This window comes from Panthera leo, chromosome D2, assembly GCF_018350215.1.
Source record: "Panthera leo isolate Ple1 chromosome D2, P.leo_Ple1_pat1.1, whole genome shotgun sequence".
NCBI lineage: Eukaryota > Metazoa > Chordata > Mammalia > Carnivora > Felidae > Panthera > Panthera leo.
In genome coordinates, this window is record NC_056689.1 from 65,150,378 (window position 1) to 65,168,989 (window position 18,612).

Consider the following 18,612-nt stretch of genomic DNA (forward strand, 5'->3'; position numbering starts at 1 on the left):
GTCACTGGATTTCTTCAGTTTCTCACTCTGCCTCTGATTCTCTCTTTGGTTCTCTTGGTCTCCATGCTTCTGACATAGCCTCTTTGCCCCGCTCCCGTTCCCTCTCCCTCCCTTCTGCTCCTCCCTCTCTCTCACTTTGGTTCTATCATAGTCTTTTGGTCTTTCTCTTTCTCTACCTCAGCCCCTCTCTACCTTCTCTTTCTCTCTCCCTTTGTCTGAGGTTGCCTTTGATCTAAACAATTCAATCAGCCACGTTCTTTTCCACAGCCATGTGACACCTTCTAATGACTCACATTCATGGGTAAGGAGTTTCAGGTAGAATATGAATGCCTGACTCACAATGTATACATATGGTTAACGGTGTGCAGTGTAAGTGTGTGTATGTATTTGAATATGTACGTGTAGGTAAACACGTAGATGAATATCAAGATCAAGGGAATGTCTGAGATTTAAATTGAGATACATTTTTTCTTTGTTGGGATTACAGGTCACCAGAATGTCTAGTGTATTGTATACAGTCTTGGTGCAAGTAACTCTGTCTCTTTTCTAATTAAAGAAACTGATGAGGAAAGGCCCAGAATGTCTGCTATCACACAATCAAGAAGAAAAAACACAAAGTGACCTTACCACCTCTTTCATCAAAACTATCTACGAACACTAGTTATTGGAGAGAGATTTTCTGGGGTCAAATTTAGGTTCCTTGAATGAAGCATAATGAAGCTTATAAGGTTCATAATCTTTTCTGTTAAGTTTAAAATATTTTGGGGGGTGCCTGGGTGACTCAGTTGGTTAAACGTCTGACTCCTGATTTTGGCCTAGGTCATGATCACACAGTTTGTGAGTCAGTCCCCTGTTAGGCTCCACACTGATAGCACAGAGCCTTCTAGGAATTCTCTCTCCTGCTCTCTCTGCCCCTACCCCACTCATGCTTTCTCTCTCTGTCTCAAAATAAATAAACTTAAAAAAATTAATTAAAAAAATAAAATATTTTAAGTAACAGAAATAGCATATATTCATAGAAGAAACACCAAAACCCCCACAATTTAAATGACAGTTAAAAAGCCATAATCAATGATAATATTTTAGTCCTATTTTTCCAAATTTTTCTACATTTTATTTCTTTTACAAAAATAGAATTGTATTCAACAAAGTATACTGAGCCTCTATTATGTACCAGATGCCCTGTTATATATTTAAGATATATACACAACAGGCAAAGATTTCTACCTTCATGGAACTTAAAATCCTACTATTTTAAAATTTTATGCTTTTAACTTTTGCTTTGCTGTGTAAATTTGCTAAGACATTAAATACAGGTCTACAATACATTTAATGGCTGTATAATATTTTATTACATTCATGCACAAGGTCATGGGTATTCTTGCTTTTGAGGACCAAGAAAAGTCCAAAAAAAAAAAAAAAAACAAAATCCAAAATCACCCAGCAAGAATTTAGCAAGCATTTGCTCTCAGTGAATAGGTATAAATGCTGTGAGGGATACATAGAAAAAAGAACAAAAACACTTTTTAAAGATAAGAAAGGGGAGACACATGGGTGGTTCAGTCAACTAAGTGGATGACACTTGATTTGGGGTTAGGTTATGATCTCATGGCTGTGAGCTCGAGCCCCATGTCAAGCTCCACACTAGGTTGGAGCCTGCTTAAGATCCCCTCTCTCTCTCTCTCTCTCTTTCTCTCTCTTCCTCCCTCCCTCCCTCCCTCTGTCTCTCCCTTGCTGGCATGCATGTGGGCACTCTTTCTCTCTAAAAAAAAAAAAAAAAAAAAGAGAGAGATGACCTCAGTGCTCTAAGATGTGAAAATGGACAAAGGAGACAGCATAATTACAGATGAGAGATAATATATATTACATATCTGCTAAGTGGACATTGTGGACATTAGATATACTATGATGAGTGTTATTAATTGAATGACAGTAACAACAATAAATAATAATAATAATAATAATAATAATAATAGATCTAATGTTTATTACTATGTGCCAGGTACTGTGTTAAGGGCTATATGTTCACCAACCCATTTACAACTGTAACAACCCTTTAAGAGGGGTTAAGAAGAGCCCTTTAAGAAGAATATTTTTACATATGAGGAAATAGAGGCATAGAGTAAGTTATTTTCATGAAGTCACAGAGCTAATAAATGATAAAGCGGTATTTCAAACCCAAGAAGCCTTTTCCAAAGTCTTTGCTACTGATCAATATGTTATAGTGAAAAGAGTACACCGTATTTTAGCCTTAGAACACAAGTCTTGTTTATGTGGATAACCAAGAAAGATGGTACCAAGATGGTCCCACTACAAAATGGGAATGTTAACTACAAAATTACAAAACTACAAAATGAAGTATTTGTTTCAACAGTAGAAAAACTGCTTCCCAGGGAAAAATATCGTCTTTCCTCTTTCTGACACCTTATGTGTACATTATCATCTGTCCACCAGCCTGTTTCAGAGGGTCTTACCCCACTGTATTCAGATTCCTTTGAGAAGTTATTGAAAGCTGTGGACCTCAATTCTTTCCAGAAAAAAAAAAGTACACACAATGTGTAGGCAAGCTCAGAAAGTTCATGGAAGCCTACAGAAGAATCCTCTAGGGAAATGTTTTTCAAACTTTAGTGTTAATAAGAATCATTTGGAGGTTATTAAAACATAAATATCCTTGCTCACTCCCCTACACCCATCAACAGAATGAACACTAATTCTACAGGCAAAATTTACTTAAAACACCACAGATTATTTAAATGTGGGGCCTGAGGACCATCCCTGAATGTAGTTTTGGTTGCCAGTTGGAGAACCCAAGGTTGCCCAGTTCAATATCCCTCCACCTACCCAGCAACATGAAGGGCAGGACGAGTACCGAGTAGAGCAGCGTTTCCAAACCAGAGTGACAAAAGTGCCTTGATTCTAATCTAGAGAGTGTGGGAAGTGAAGAGTTAAACAGAAGACCTTTGACCTTTCAAACAGGCAAGCCCTGGGTCAGATGACCCATGAGTTTGGGTTCCCGTGTCCTCTCTCATCGTAATTAGGGAAGATGCCTAGAACCATCAAGCCTTCAGCTATTGGGAAGCCTTCAGCTATTGGGCACAGCATGACTGGCCAATTACCTGATGACACGTCTCAGTAGCCTCATGTTGAAGTGAGTGTCCATGTTGCCCATGATGTCTCTCTAGGGTCAGCAGCCAGCAGGAAGAATCAAACGCCATCTTCCACGTATTCATTCTTCCTGGAGAGCAAGCTGGAGATGGTATGTTGGTGTCGCTACATGTGGCATGCATAGGAATGGGTGGACATCATGAAAAGAAGAAAAAGAGGTCAACAACCTGAGAACAGACTAATATGGAAAGGAACACAAGTAGATTTTTCTCTTCATGCCAAGGGTCCTCCTTACCATCACTTGAACTGACTCATGAATTCCCTAAGAAACTTCAAAATGAACCCATAAAAAAGGGCAGTGTGACAGAGGAAAGAACTCTGGAGTCAAAGTCAGAAGAAAACTCGAATCCCTGGTTTACCACCTTTCAGCTAGGTAATTTGTGGCAGCTTTCTCTTGAAGACCCAGCAGGGACTGGACTTGGGTCCTCTCAACTCTGACCCTGAAATTCGGCATTTGTTGGTAGCTGAAACCCTATGCCTCCTGAGAAGCATACTTTGTAGAAATATGGAAGAAGGATGCTTACCACAGAAGGAACTCAACCAGGAAGACTGGTGAAGACTGAACCAAACCAGTCTGTGCCAAGGTGGACCCCAGTGCTGACCTGACCTTTCACCAACTTTCTTCCTCATTATAACACTAAAAAATCACACCCAAACGTGGAGATTTAACAAGATTTAACAAGACATGCAGTGCATGATGAAGCATGTCCTGCCCACTGCACCTGTATGCCAACCTCCTGTATCTCTCCCCACTCTACATGCTTGGATGTCAATTCTTTCCCACCAGCCTCTAGCAACTTTCCTTAGCCTCTGCTCTGAGAGCCAGCCTGAAGGATCCTCTCCTTTGTTCTGTCACCCTTGTGCCTGAGCACAAGCCCCAATAAAAGCCTTGCCTGGAACTCCCATTTATTCTGTACTAACACTACAAGGAGTTTGGTAGTTCTGTAGTAACTCCCAAGGAGCCCAGTCAGTAACACTCTGAGCCTCACTTTCCACAATAGTAGAACGGGGATAATACCTATTTCACAGGGTTGTTGTAAGGATTAAATTAAATAACAGTGATGTTCTGCAATGTGCTCAAAAGACATGGTGACTTTTACTACCATTGTTAAAAGTCAGTTTCTGTTATGTCATGTAAACAGCGTATCTGGGTGGAACAGAGTTGCTCTCATGTTCAACAAACTCCCCCTTGGCCTTGTCTCCAACAGCCAGCCTCAATCAGATACAAGAAAAGCCAAAGAAGCCATTGATGTCTGATGTACAATTGTCAGCATAAAAAGCATAAAAAATAACACTTGTATCATCAGGCAATTGCACCTGACTTGAAGTAAATCTTATTGGCACCTTGTCTGGTCACTTTCTAAAGGCTAATGATGACCCCTCAATCACTCTCAACCACCTAACTTGCTCTAAAGCCCAGCACATATCACTTTTATCTGTTCTCCTGGACTCCAGGAACCCTGTGCCCACTGGTGGTCCCCAATGGGCAGGAATGCAGGCTTCAGGCAAAACATAGCTCACTCCTTAACCTATGGCAAAAAAGCCTGAGCAAGCCCAGGTATCCATGGAATTCTGTGTCCTACATTCTAGCCCCTCTTCTTCCAACACCTGGCATGTAAATCTCTCTGCTCAACCAGCCATCCCTTAGCTTCATTTCCCACAACGTGTAGGCAATAATACCTGTCCTTCTCATCTCTGAGGACTATGATGATAATAAACTGAAGTATATGACAAAATTCTTCCAGAGCGAAGCATTTTGAACAGTAAAAAGGCACATTACTGATATAAGGTAGTATAAACATACTCAGTAGATCTCAGCAGAAACAGAGACATGACAGCTTTGATGTACATGTAAAAGTACAGGTAGGATTTCCTACAAGAGTATTCAGGTCCTCTTATTCCCACCCGGATTTTAGAGTAAGCCCTATTCTTTCAGTATAACCTCATGTAGTAAGATTTCACCTTTGTTTCTTGCCAAGCTTCAACTATTGCCTCTGTAGGGGCCAACAGCCAGCTGCTCCCAAATGTGCTACATTGACATATTGATTATTTTAACTAAAAGTTATCTGAGAGACAACCAGGGTTAAAAGTGCACTCTGATTGCCACCACCCCCGCCCCAACACCTGCATTTGTCTCCAGAAAGCAAGAAATCTCCAATGTGAATGGGAGGTAAAGACAATCTCTATCACCAGAGATAGGAAATTTGAGCCAAGGAGGTTTGAAACACAACCCTTGTTACTTTTTTACTATTTTACCATCCCAGTCCAAATTCTGTTTAGAATTCTTTACTAACTGCAGCTCCCATAGTTACATTTCTTTTCCTGTTACTTCCTCACAGATTTATTGTCACTTTGTTGAGAAAGTATAAAAACTGTCTGCCCCAGTCATTTCTTGAAGTCTCAATATCATTACTGTGCCTCTGTGTGCACTGTGTTATTTTTTTTTTTATCCTGTTAATCCGCCTCATGTCAATTTAATTCCTAAACCAATTGGAAGCACGTTGGAGGAAAGAAGGAAACTTCTTCTTCTACACACGCACCTGATCTGAGTGGAGTGTGCACTCTGCAGTGGCCATCATCTTCCAAGGAGTCTGGTCCCTCCTCACTGGCCACAGCTCTTCCAGGCCATCACCTCCGGCCATCGCAGGGATGACATGTGGCCAGTTTGCCTTTGGAGACACACGTGCATTCTTCATACTTTTGAGAGGTATGGGACAATAGTCAACATACACAGAGAGGAAAGTCATGGAATTTGTATATACATTTAAAGACATAAAGCAAAGTGGCAGTTGGGTAGCCTGGCTCAGGATGTCTCTGACAGAGTTTACTAAATACGACAGTCTCTGTTTTGAAAACTGTATTTGAGGAAAAAGTCAGGATAAAAAAAAAAGCAATGATATTCAAGATGAGATGTAAATGTGCAAATAAGGGCAATCGTATCTCCAAGGGACGGCATGGGTTTGTTTCTGTTTTTATTTTTGCTTTGGGGGAGACCGATTTTCAATTTCTCATTAGGCATGCAATATACCCATATTCATTCAAAACTGGTATTGTAGATTAAGGAATTTTAATCTGTCCTCTCCACATTTGCTCTTCAGTTCTTTTGCCTATCCCGAGCTATGGCTCTCTCACAACTCCCGTTTTAAAGTTCTCACTACTACTCATGATCCAGTTTAAGTATCACCCTTGTCACAAGCCATCATAACCACCCCAGCCAGAAGGCCCCCGTCTCACCTTTACTTCCCTAGCAGTCCTGCCATCAGATGACCTGCTTCTTCTACAGTCTCGTATAAAGGTTCATGACTTTCTACACCATCTCACACACACTTCTTTATCGGTATCCTGAACATACCAGGTGCTCAGCAAATACCTGTAGAATGAAAAGTTAATAAGACTATTTGCATAATGTTGTTAGTGTTGTCCCTGGCCCATAGTATTCCTTACATGTTAGCCATTACTGATACAAATAAGAAAACATTCTAAATACTTTTGTGCCTAATTCTACGGTTTTGTGTCCAATTCTATTCTATTCTATTCATATATTTTTTTAAGATAAAGATGTGAATCATCCCCAGGGTCAATTTTTTAAAAAAAGCTTTTATTTAAATTCCAGTTAGTTCACAGACAGTGTAATGTTAGTTTCAGGTATACAATATAGTGATTCATCACTTCCATACAATACCTGGTGCTCAGCCTTAATCCCCATCACCCATTTAACACATCCTCCAACCCACCTCCCCTATAGTCAATATTTAATGATATAGAAGGTACAAGCAAATTCCAAAAAGAAGCTTAATTCCTATTCTCAGATTATGCGTTTTGTAGCTAAAGAGTGCATGCTTGCCAACACAAAAGTGATATAAAACAAACTAGTATGTCTTTATGTCTTACTAGGAAAACTAGTACCTGATTTAAACAGTGGGTTTCAAATTTTAGGAATTTCTGTACACATATATGTATGTGAATAAAAGGGAGATAGGTATTTCCTATCATGTGAAATAGAAGGTTTGCTCACTGTCAAGGACACAGATCAATGTATCATCCTTGTTTCCCCAAAACTTTACTCACAAGTACAAAGAGCTCAATACCCTCAAATGGAAGACACTAAAACATTGCCTCTGACCTGGGTGGAGCTCCAGAGAAAAAGCTGACTATGTGTCATCAGAAAGCAGAAAGCACATAGTCTAGATTCCTAGAGAGGAGATTCAAACCGGTCCATCTGCCTCCACATCTTATACTTTCTTCCTCTACAGCATCTTGCTTTCCATGTCACAATGCACTAGCCTTCATAATTAGGGCCAGAGCCTGATCAGAAAAGAAAAACTATAACTTTGTTAAAGAAAGTCAATTCTACTAAAATTTAAAATGTCAACTGAAAAAAAAAAAAAAAACCTTATACAAATGATCACCAAACCTGGTTTTCACAGCCAATGTCCAGCTAAAATCAGATTTCTTGTTGATTCAGAAATGAATGAACTAAGACTAGAACTCAAAATTTTCCTATGAACTTGTGCTCAGTGAATCACTCAAGTGTTGACTTTTAAGGCTCTCTGAAGACGAAGAAAGGGGCGCCTGGGTGGTTTAGTCTGTTGAGTGTTCGCCTCTTGGTTTCGGCTCAGGTCACGATCTCAGGGTTTGTTGGTTTGAGCCCCATGTCAGCCTGTTTGGGATTCTCTTACTTCCCTTTATCTCTGCCCCACCTCTCCTTGCTTGGTTTGTCTCTCAAAATAAATTAAAAAATAAACTTTAAAGATGAAGAGGACAGTATGAGAACAATGTAATCACTACTGGAACTAAGGAATGAAATTTGCCAGGTATGTATTAAAAGCATTCCTTTTTCTCAAGATGGAGCATCCATAACCAGGATGTGCCTCTTCCTGAACTCCTCTGAAGTTAATTCATGACGCATAATTTTACAAACAGATCTTAACAGCCTCGGATTTTTATGGCCTACATTAAAATCCACAAGGCAGGCATTAATTTGGGAGTCAGATCAAAAAAGTTTCCAAATTGTGCTCTGTCCCTGACACTCACGTAAGAGCCTGAACACGTGACTTATTCTTTCTGAACCATGGTTTCCTAGTTGCTGTAACATAAGTGATCATTTAAGCCTCACAAAATTTGTGAATTTTTTTTTAAATGACGAATATAATGCATTTTCAAACAAAATACTGTCCTGGTTTAATTGCCAAGGCTGTATTGATACATGTCAGGTCTAAAAACTGCTGAAGGAGAAGACATACATGTCAAAAAACCAGATGGTCATGCAATTTGATAAATGCAACATTAATATCATCATAATGGCATAAGTTATGTATGCAGAGGACTGTCTGAGCAAAGTTGCCAGTGAGAAAGAGATGGGGGTAAGAAACTGAAACATACACTTATATTCAGCATAAAAATGTGAGGAAAAGATATTAACGCTTACCACATACTTACCAAGAATTTCATCGGGATTAATGAACTAGTACTAGTTAGCATTTTGAAACTCGGTGGAACAAAGAATAATACACACAACACACCCCACCAGGCAGTGAACAGAATCATATAAAGTTAGATCATGTATAAAATAAGTTGTGTAGAAGCAATACGTTCCTGCTCCTGACAAATGATCTGTTCGGCATCTTGCATGCTACACTATTCCCTCACTTGGTCCAAATCTTGCCATGGTTCTCATCAAAAAAGTCTTGCCTGTATGCCAAAGCTGCAAATGTCAATACCTGAATTTAAATAATGGCTCAAAATCTTGAAAATTCCTCTGAACTCACTCTCTCAGTCCCTCTCTCTCTGTCTCATACGTGCACACACACACAGACACACACATATACATAATAAAGAAAGGACTGATCACGTGCAAGGCAAAAGGTACATCCTCAAATGGCTGTCCCAAGAGCATCAGCAAAATGCACAGAAAGTAGACAGGAAGAAGAGGAAAAGGAGGTAAGAAAACCATTCCGAATTTTTGGAAAGTTATGTGGGCAGTCTATAATCAGCATACCTTTGATTCAGGTGTTAGTATAACCATTAGTCTTTCTACGGCTTTTAGCTAAAGATCGGAAAGAGACAGATCCAGAGGATGTGTGACACCTATGCCCCACTTCTTTCTGGGGGGAGGAAATCAAAGTGGCAAATCATGACCTTCTGATTTTGTTTTCATATTTGGGGTTGATGAACTGTTGTTCCCTTTAATGATCTGAGAGAAAGAAAAGTGTTGGAAGTAGCAGCGACACACGTGTTTAGGACTTGACAACAACAATGCCCTTTCATGTGCCTCAAGATGTGTCATTCTGTCGATTAATCCTGATTGGCACTGACCTTGCTTTACAGATGAGAAATCGAAAGTCAGATTTATGTCAATTTGCCCAAGGTACGTGACAAATAAATAGGGCTAGAATTCAAATCTCCCCTCTGTTTTTCATTTCACCAAGTTGCCTCCATTTGAGAGGTTACTTCTGATTCTACGCACTCCAATTCACAAAAATAGTAAGTTTATCTCCCCCAAGATGCTGAAACAGATATATCTGGCTAGATGAAACTGATTATTACCTCTGCTCCTGAGGACAGAGAGAGAGAGAGAGAGAGAGAGAGAGAGAGTGAGAGAGCGAGCGCGAAGGTATGGGGTGTGTGGGGGGTTAAGATTAAGAAATGACAGACTTCAATCAAGAGAAAGCTCACAAGTTAGCAGACTTTGAGTGCTCAAACATTGACAGCCACCATACCTATTACTACAATAAGTAACCTTAGTAGACTTCCTTCCTGCACATAACCCATCCAAGATTTGAAAAACATTGTCCCTATATGACTTGTAATCATCTGCATCTGACCATGCTTGCAACACACACACACACACACACACACACACACAAACACACACACACACAGGCAATACATCTTAGTAAGTCCTTAAATACACAAGTATCTGGTTTGCCAAAGATGCATTTTCCCCTCTCTCATTCTGTTTGAAATCTTTCAGGACGAGGTAAGGGAAAATTTGCAGCTTGGATAACAATATGTATTTCTAGACCAAAGTTCTTTACTTCGTATTGGATGTGTTTGAAACTTCCCCTTTACAGCCAGAAATTCTGAGTTAACTACTTGAAGAAGGAAGAAAGTTTTTAAAATTTCAAATTTAAGCAGAATGAATAATTTTAGTGGTAATGATACTAAGGATGTGCAATTGTTAAAGGCAGGGAGAGCAAAGGTCTCCAGGAGCTCCATGGAAATTATCTCTGCTGCAACTGTTGAGGTAAACGTGTATATGAACAACATATGAACCAGAACCTGTGTCCTCAAGGCTAGACACTAGGGTATTCTGGATGCTCTCAGGACAGGGCTATGAAATACTAAATGTTGTTACTGTGATGTGCATCAATACATTTAAAAAAAAATGTTTAACGTTTATTTTTTGAAAGAGAAGAGGGTGTGAGCCAGGGAGGGGCAGAGAGAGAGAGAGAATCCCATGCAGGGAGAATCCCAGCAGGCTCCATGCTGCCAGCACAGAACCCAATGTGGGGCTTGAACTCATGAACCATGAGATCATAATCTGAGCGGAAATCAAGAGTGGGACGCTTAACCAACTGAGGCCCCTGCATCAGTACATTCTAAACCCATGTCCCACAGAATTCCTAATGAACAGAAAAATCTGTTCAATACTTGTAAGATTCAGAAAAATCTTACAATACTCGAAACTTCCATTTCAGAAGCTCGCAATGTGCCTAACTAAAGTACCAAGTCTCTGGGAAGGCTTCTGGCAATTATTCTACAAATGAAAACACAGTAGTAGGTGCTAACCAGGATAATCTGTGCATATTTCAAAGAGCAATCTCTCTGTTTCCTGATTAAATCCACCACTCACTTATGTTTATTTTTGGTGTGCCCTTGTTCCTAATGTTCTCAATGTCTGCTTGATGGTAGCCTAAAAAACTTTCACACACTTTGTTAATGGTCTTCAATCTTAAACACCAAAGCTGTTGTTTTCTCTGCCCACGAGTTTCCAGGTTCACTTTAAATCGACAGCTCTGACACTGAGGAGTGGCAGATTTCTTCCCCAAATTCTAAAACGTCCTCTGACATGGCCAAAAGTCACTGGCTTTCATCCCAAGCCCACCACACATACTGTCCCCAGTGTCAGCCTCCTGTGATCTATGGATCCCTTCACCTCATAAAGAAGGGTCAATCCTTTATGTATGCTCTTCACCAAAGGAGGGCACACAGTGGGGGAGGACAGGGGGCTGCTGTCACTGGTGTACTGATGTTTCTAGGACTGGAGCACACTGGAAAACAATCAACCATTCTCCAGCTGCAAAAGCCCCAGCTCTAAACATACACACACACACACACACACACACACACACGCGCGCGCGCGCGCGCGCGCGCGCGCTCTTAGAAGGTCGTGCAGACTCTCTCTGTAACTTACATCTATCTCCTGAATGCCCAGAGGGAGGGACTGCACCAAAGGACAAAGCCTGTCACTGCAGTTCTCCACTCTCAATTCCCTTACTAATAATTCATCTTGGACTTACTGGACCCATGAGTAAGTTTGCAGCAAGTACAAGGGAAATCCTTCCTGAGAATGTCAGACTGCCCTAAAAGTTAACCCTCTCACCCCCACATCCCAGGTACTTAATAACAAATCCACTCTTTGTCTGGGCTTCAGACCATGGTGACAGAGTGTAGGATTTACCTGCTAACTCAGAAGTTTCTTGCAGGGTTAAGGCTTGGAGAAGATCGAGGGCCCGGGGGAATGGAAACATTTTGGAGGTGATACAGCTCCTGGCAGGAGTCCGGCAGTGGTTTCTTTCTGCACAGTTCCCAAGTCAGAAGCCTAATAGGCCCCTCCCCACCCGACGCACCAATACACTTTAGCGCTTACCCCCCTCACCCCTCACCTCTCCGATCGCGCCTCGCCGCCACTTCGGGACTAAAGACGCGGTGGTGGTCACCCAGGTGGAGTGGCCTTTGTGTGCGGACACCCGGTCACCGCCAACGTGCGGATCGTCAGCTCAGCTCCTCCAGCCCCGCAGCCCGTAGCTCTCGGTTACTCTAGCAGAAGAGTTCCAGGGTCCCGCTGAGCAAAGTCCCCCGGGGCTTTCTCGGCAGCTGGACTCCGGCTCCCCGCGCAAAGCCAGCCACTCTCCAGGAGGGGAGGGAGTGGCCGCAGCCCGGCCTCGCGGCTTTGGGCGAGGGCGTCTCCCGGGCGGGGCCCTGGGACCACAGGACACCTCCGGTGCCGCCGCCGCAGGAGCCCTGGGCGCCGAGGACCCACAGCCCCGCGCCGGCGAGGAGCGCGCTCCCTGGGCGGGGGAGCCGCCGCCGGCGCCCACTTTCCCCGTCGCGGGAGCGGAGAGCAGCGGAGAGCGGGCCGGAGCGGAGGCGGCGGCGCAGGGCCCTCCGCCGGCCGGCCGTGGGGGGCGGGCGCTCAGGACCCCAACTGCGTCCGAGTTGGGCCGCGGAGGGGGCGGGCGGAGGCGGCGCCGGGCGGGGCTCTCCGCTGGCCGGCCGGGGGGCGGGTCGGGCGCTCAGGACCCGGACTGCGTCCGAGTTGGGCCGAGGAGGGGGCGGGCGGGGGCGGAGGCGGCGTCGCGCGTTGAATCCCGCGCGCCACGTGGGCGGGAGCCCGAGTCTGGCGACCCCGGCAGGCGCGGTTCCTGAGTGGCAGGGACTCCAAGTCCGCGCCCTGCTCTCCCCACGGCTGGGAGCGGGCTGGGAGCGCCTGGGACCCTCCCCTCCTGCTCTCCGCCTCTCCCTTTGTTCCCCTTGTGTCCTCTCCTCCTGGAGTCCAGATTTCCTCTGCAGCCAGGACTCTTGCCAGCGTCTTTGGCTGGAGAGGGATTGAGGGATTCCTTGTCTTTCCCTTTAGTCTCTGTCAGTTGGAACCTTGATCTAACCCAGAGCACAGGCAATGTATCTTGGCCTGGGACGGTCGCCAGAGGGACAGTAGAGGGAATGGTGTGCGGTTGTATGTGTGACGATAGATAGATAGATATTCCATCATCTATCTCTCCAGTGGTGGTATGTGTATCTAGAGGTTTCTCCATCACTCGCCATGCTTTGCTCCCTTTTCGTGATCTTCTATAGCATTCATTCTAAACCCAGTCTTTTTGCATAACTCATTTGAAAGAGCACTTTGCTACTAGCCATGTTCTAAATGTTTTGTGAACATACCCTTCCACCTTCTTTAGGACAAGATAAAGTCCTGGGTGAAACAAAAAAGGAGCTCAGACTGTGGGCGTGGGACCATTTTGGCTTTTGCAAACTATTACAGTCCCGTGGCTTAGCACAAAATCCAAGATTTAATAGGAAATCAGGAATATACTAGAGACATGTATTGATTGCACCTGTTATAATAGTTGAGTAGGTTCACCGGTTCCTTGTATCAGTCTTTACCCTTCTAGTAAGAGACAAGCCTTCTGAAATCTTGGGATAAATTTTCATACAATTTGCAGCCTTATATTTGTTTATAAATCTGCCACTAATTTGCTGTGAGATCTCAGGAGTCATCAGCTTGGTTGCTTAAACTTGAAAATGAAAGGGTTGCAAATGGAGAACATTCCACAAAATAAAGGACCAATAGAATTAAAAATGTCATCATCCGGAAGGACAAAGAAATTGAAGAACTTCCCCCAGTTAAAGGAAATTTAGGAGACAAGAAAACAAATGGCACGATCCTGGATTAGTTCCTAGACCAGGAAAAGGACATTAGTGAATCAACTGGCAAAATTGGAATCAGGTCTACAAATCACTTGACAGTATTAAATCACATTTAATTTCCCAGTTTTGAAATTGTACTATGGTTGTATGTTTTTTATTTGTGGAAGCTGAATAAAAAGTATACAATAATTTTACTTTTGCCACTTTTTGTAGTCTGGTACTATTTTCAAATGAAAGTGGAAAAAATGGTCTTAAAAAATATGACGAAATGATTAGATTAAATGACCTTTAAAACCTTTTGGAGACCAGAATTCTTCCACTGTGGGAGTATAATATAATAGCTTCCAAACCAGCTCTCATGCTGCTGCTGTTATAAAGTTCAAATGGAGATTTTAGGGAGGAAAAAATGACTTCGGAAATTGCAAAGTATTTTTTAAATTCTAAAACTTTTCAAATTGACAGTTTATTTTTAGAAGGGTGAAATGCCTTCAGATTCCTGCACAGCCTTCACAAAAGTAATAACACTCCTGTATGCACATGTAAGCACCTAATATTCAAAAAGTAAGTGTCAGAAAGGTAATAGCCACAAAAATAAAATAGTAAAAACATCTTTTAAATATGTACTTTGTTTCCTTTGCGGTAACTTCATTGAAAAATATGGTGGGACCACTTTAAAGAAAACAGGGGAACCATTACTTAATAATCAAACCTTTTTTTTTTACTTCTGTAAGATGTGTTTTTGGAAGAATCTTTTTTTTTTAATGTTTATTTATTTTTGAGAGAGAAAGAGCATACGTGGGGGAGGGGCAGAGAGAGAGCAAGACCCTGAATCCAAAGCAGGCTCCAGGTTCTGAGCTGTCAGCACAGAGCCCCAGCTGGAGGTGGAACCCATAAACCAGGAGGACATCATGACCTGAACCAAAGTCAGATGCTTAATCCACTAAGCCACCCAGGTGTCCCTGGAAGAATCTTCAGATTTACTCTTTAGATTAATCTAATATGAGCAAATGTAAACAAAACAGCCATCTCAGCCATTAAATTTCAGTGTTTCTATGAACAAGAAAGTGTCATAAATTGTAGATTAGTTCAATCATTACAGGAACCTAGAATATTCTTCCAAAAAATACCCATACTACTCATGAGTAAGAGCTTATCCTTGGAAAACAGACCTGTGCCCTGCTAATAAAGCAACATGCCTGTGGTCCTTCCACCTCCCTGAGCCACAAGTACTATTTGTGAAAACCCAGAAAACCTGTTTCTCTCTTTTCTCACAATGGTTTTAGAAATTCGCAGATGCATTTGTTTAGTGTCCTTTCTAAAAGCCTTCCTACCTCCTCTCTAGGCATGATAAATGTGTGAAAATTATTTCACAGCTGGGAAACAAGATTGCAAGTAGGTCCCTATACAAATATGGAACTTTGTTTTACCCATAAAGCAAATGAAAAAAGAAAGAGAATAAATACATTGGAAAGATAAGAACTAATGTTGATTTTGAAACAATGTTTTTAATATTCTAGTCAGAGATTATTGATTATCTGCCTAGCATAAAAGCAAAAATGGATATCCAGACTGAAATAGTTCCCAGAGAAAATTGGTAAAGATACACATGCTTTGTTTTGTTTTGGTTTGGGTTTTCCTCCATATAAATGTTACTTTCCCCAACCTCCCAAATACACTTTCTAGGACAATTCACTTATAGATGTGGTCCAAAAATTCATTTATGGAAATTTACTGAAGATGGGCATTTTTTGATGTATATTTAAAAATTTTAACTGTATTTTGCAGAGCTGTTGTGGATTTACCGAAGAATTACAAGGATATTCAAAGAGTGGGATCTTAAGGTGGGCATTCCTCGGTGAGAGTGGCAGGAAGAGGCGACCTGGGACCGTCGCCCACCTTGTATCAAGTGAACACGCAGTAACTCGATGTGGAGTTTCACTCATAAAGAAGCCGGTCATTGTCCCTACCTCCAAGACCAGACCAGTGGGTCAGATATTTTGCCCACAGGGCGAGGCAGCCCAGAGAACAGAGCTCTAATCTCATCTCTGATCCCCAAGAAATTGATTGCAATTGCAATGAAGTACAGAGAAGTTCAAGCCTAAGAGCACTCTGAAAAGCAGTAAAAATCACGGTGAAAGGCACTTGGGAGGAGACCTATAGATTCATTGGTGACAAAGGCTACCGGGGAGTTGTCCTCATTTTGGTGGAGACAAATGAGGACAGTGCCAGCTGGGAAGAACTCTCTTGAGTCAAGTATCAGTCACAGACTTCAGGAACTATCCCTTGAAAGGAGTCTAAATTTGATTGGATTAGTCTGTAAAGGAAGTTACCTCTCAAGGAACTATTGAAAACCACAGAGCAACTAGTTAGCAATTTAGTGGAGCTAACAACTGTGTGTGATTAGGAAAAGAGAGTGCTCCACCATAAGCACCATCACCCTAGGGTAACTGTGGACAAGTCGGTGTACCCTGAAGAGCAAATCCGAGGCTTCACATTGGGTGTGTGTTGGGGCCCTGGGGTTGCGGGGAAGATAGATTTAGGAAAATAATTCGGACAGTTAACAAAGAGACAAGCAAGCAAGATAGTAATATTAAGGCCTGGGAAGAGAAAGAAAGTGCTAGAATTGTTCCAATGTATTATTCAAAATGTCACACAGACACACACACACACACACACACACACACACACACACACAAATACTGGAGCCCAGCAAAAATGTGGAAAAGAATAACCGATATACTAGGGAAAAAAAAAAAAAAAACAGTTTATGGAAAGCGCCCGTGAGAACATTCAAGTGTGCCATATTTCTTTTTAATTGAAGTATAATTAACATACAATATGGTATTAGTTTCCCATGTATAACATAGTGATTCAATAATTCTATACAAAATAAATATAATCATCACAGGAAATATAATCACTATCTATCACCAAACAATTCTATTATTGTATTATTGATTATATTCCCTATGCTGCACTTTTCATCTCCATGACTTATTTATAACTGGAAGTTTATACCTCTTAATCCCCTTTATCTATATCAACTATCTGCCCCCCTCCCCCCCCCCATTTCTCCCCTCTGGCAAACATCAATTTGATCTCTGTATTTAAGAGTCTGTTTTTGTTTATTTGTTTTGTTTTTCAATTCCACATGTAAGTGAAATCATTTGTCTTTCTCTGTCTGATTTATCAAACGTCAAATTTAACAGACTTAAAAAAGTACTCATTAGAGTACTCATTACTCACTAAAAGTACTCATTAGGGAGGCCTGGGTGGCTCAGTTGGTTAAGCATCTAACTCTTGATTTCAGCTCAGGTCATGATCTCATGGCCATGTTGGATGCAGCCCCCTGTCAGGCTCTGCATTGGGCATGGAGTCTGCTTAAGAATCTCTCTCTCCCTCTCCCTCAGACCTTCCTCTGCTCATGTGCATGAGCGCTCTCTCTCTCTCTCTCTCTCTCTCTCTCTCTCTCTTTCTCTCTGTCTCTCAAAGAAAAAAATAGTCATTATAAATATGCTCAAAAACACTAAAAGAAACACTGATTAAAGTTAAAAAAGTATGATGATGATATATCAAATAAGTAATATCAAAAACAGAGACAGAAATTATAAAAAAGAACCAGATGTAGATTCTGGAGTTGAAAATTACATACAATCAAAAATAAATTCATTGGAGTGCTCACCGGTAGATTTCTTCTGGCAGAAGAAAGCATTTGATGACATTAGATAGATGTACAGAGATTGCGCAATCCAAAGAACACAGAGAAAAAGAGGAATAAAGAAAAATAAACGAAGTTTCTGATTAATGTGGGACACTATTAAGCTCCCCAGCATGTTATAATGAGAGTACCAGAAGGAGAGGAGTCATAGAAAGGAGCAGATAAAATATTTAAAGAAATAATGATAGAAAGCTTTCCAAATTTCTTTGAAAATTTCAATCTACATATCCAAGAAACATAACCTTATTAGATTTTCCAAAATATTTATTTTATGGCATGGCTTAAAACACACTATTAAATCAAAATAATCTTGAAATCGCCTAGCATATTTTATTTTTGTTGTTCCATTTCATACATTAGTCTTGAAATGAACCATCCCCAAGCAAACCCTGTAGTTCTCTAACATACTAATCCAAATTAAACAAAACAAAACAAAACAAAAAAACATGATGTATCAAATTCACAAAGCCAACTCTGTAAAGCATAAATGGAAAGAACTAATTGGAGAGCCCAAATTGTTCATTATAATTTCTTTGGGATCATTAGCTAGAAGAAGGGCAGCAAGAGAGGTAGACATCTTTCCAAATGTTTCCCTAAGGAATAGTGACAGGCCATGTCAGGAGAAGACATTAGTTCTTTTCATCTAGTTTCAAAGAGCTTATCCAAAGATGAATGAGGTTAATTGAAGCCAATTCACTAGATTTAGGGGCCTACTGTTCCAACAGAATATATTTGTATAAATTGAGTAGTGGCCTTTGCAGTGGCAGAGAAGTAAAATCCCTTTCTCACAGTAGATTTTGAGTTGATGTAGTCTTCAACTGGAGGAGAGGAGAGATTTCAATGGCAAATTAAATTCAAACTTTTGACTCAACTTGGATTGGATATTCTAATTTTTGATTGAAATTTGCTTTGTGACTTAAAGTGAGATTTTCTCTTCCCCAAAAATGAACATAAAAGTCATGAACCTGGAGGATTTTTACTCAGGGCAAGAAAAAGATCTGCTCCTCAATATTGTAAAGGAATAATGAGAGATAAAATAAAGTTGCATTTTGATTATGCCATAAGTCATGCTTAATCAA

The 18,612-nt window shown here is 41.2% G+C and overlaps 1 long non-coding RNA gene across 1 annotated transcript; it reads right to left on the reverse strand.

Annotated features, from left to right (window-relative positions):
• Positions 1–3,135: 3,135 nt before the first annotated feature.
• On the reverse strand, positions 3,136–12,186 carry LOC122202258. Its single transcript, XR_006194550.1, has 4 exons — positions 12,054–12,186; positions 6,400–6,535; positions 5,706–5,862; positions 3,136–3,270 (listed from the first exon to the last, which is right to left on the reverse strand). It is a non-coding gene; the product is annotated as an uncharacterized LOC122202258 (long non-coding RNA).
• Between the last annotated feature and the right edge of the window lie 6,426 nt (positions 12,187–18,612).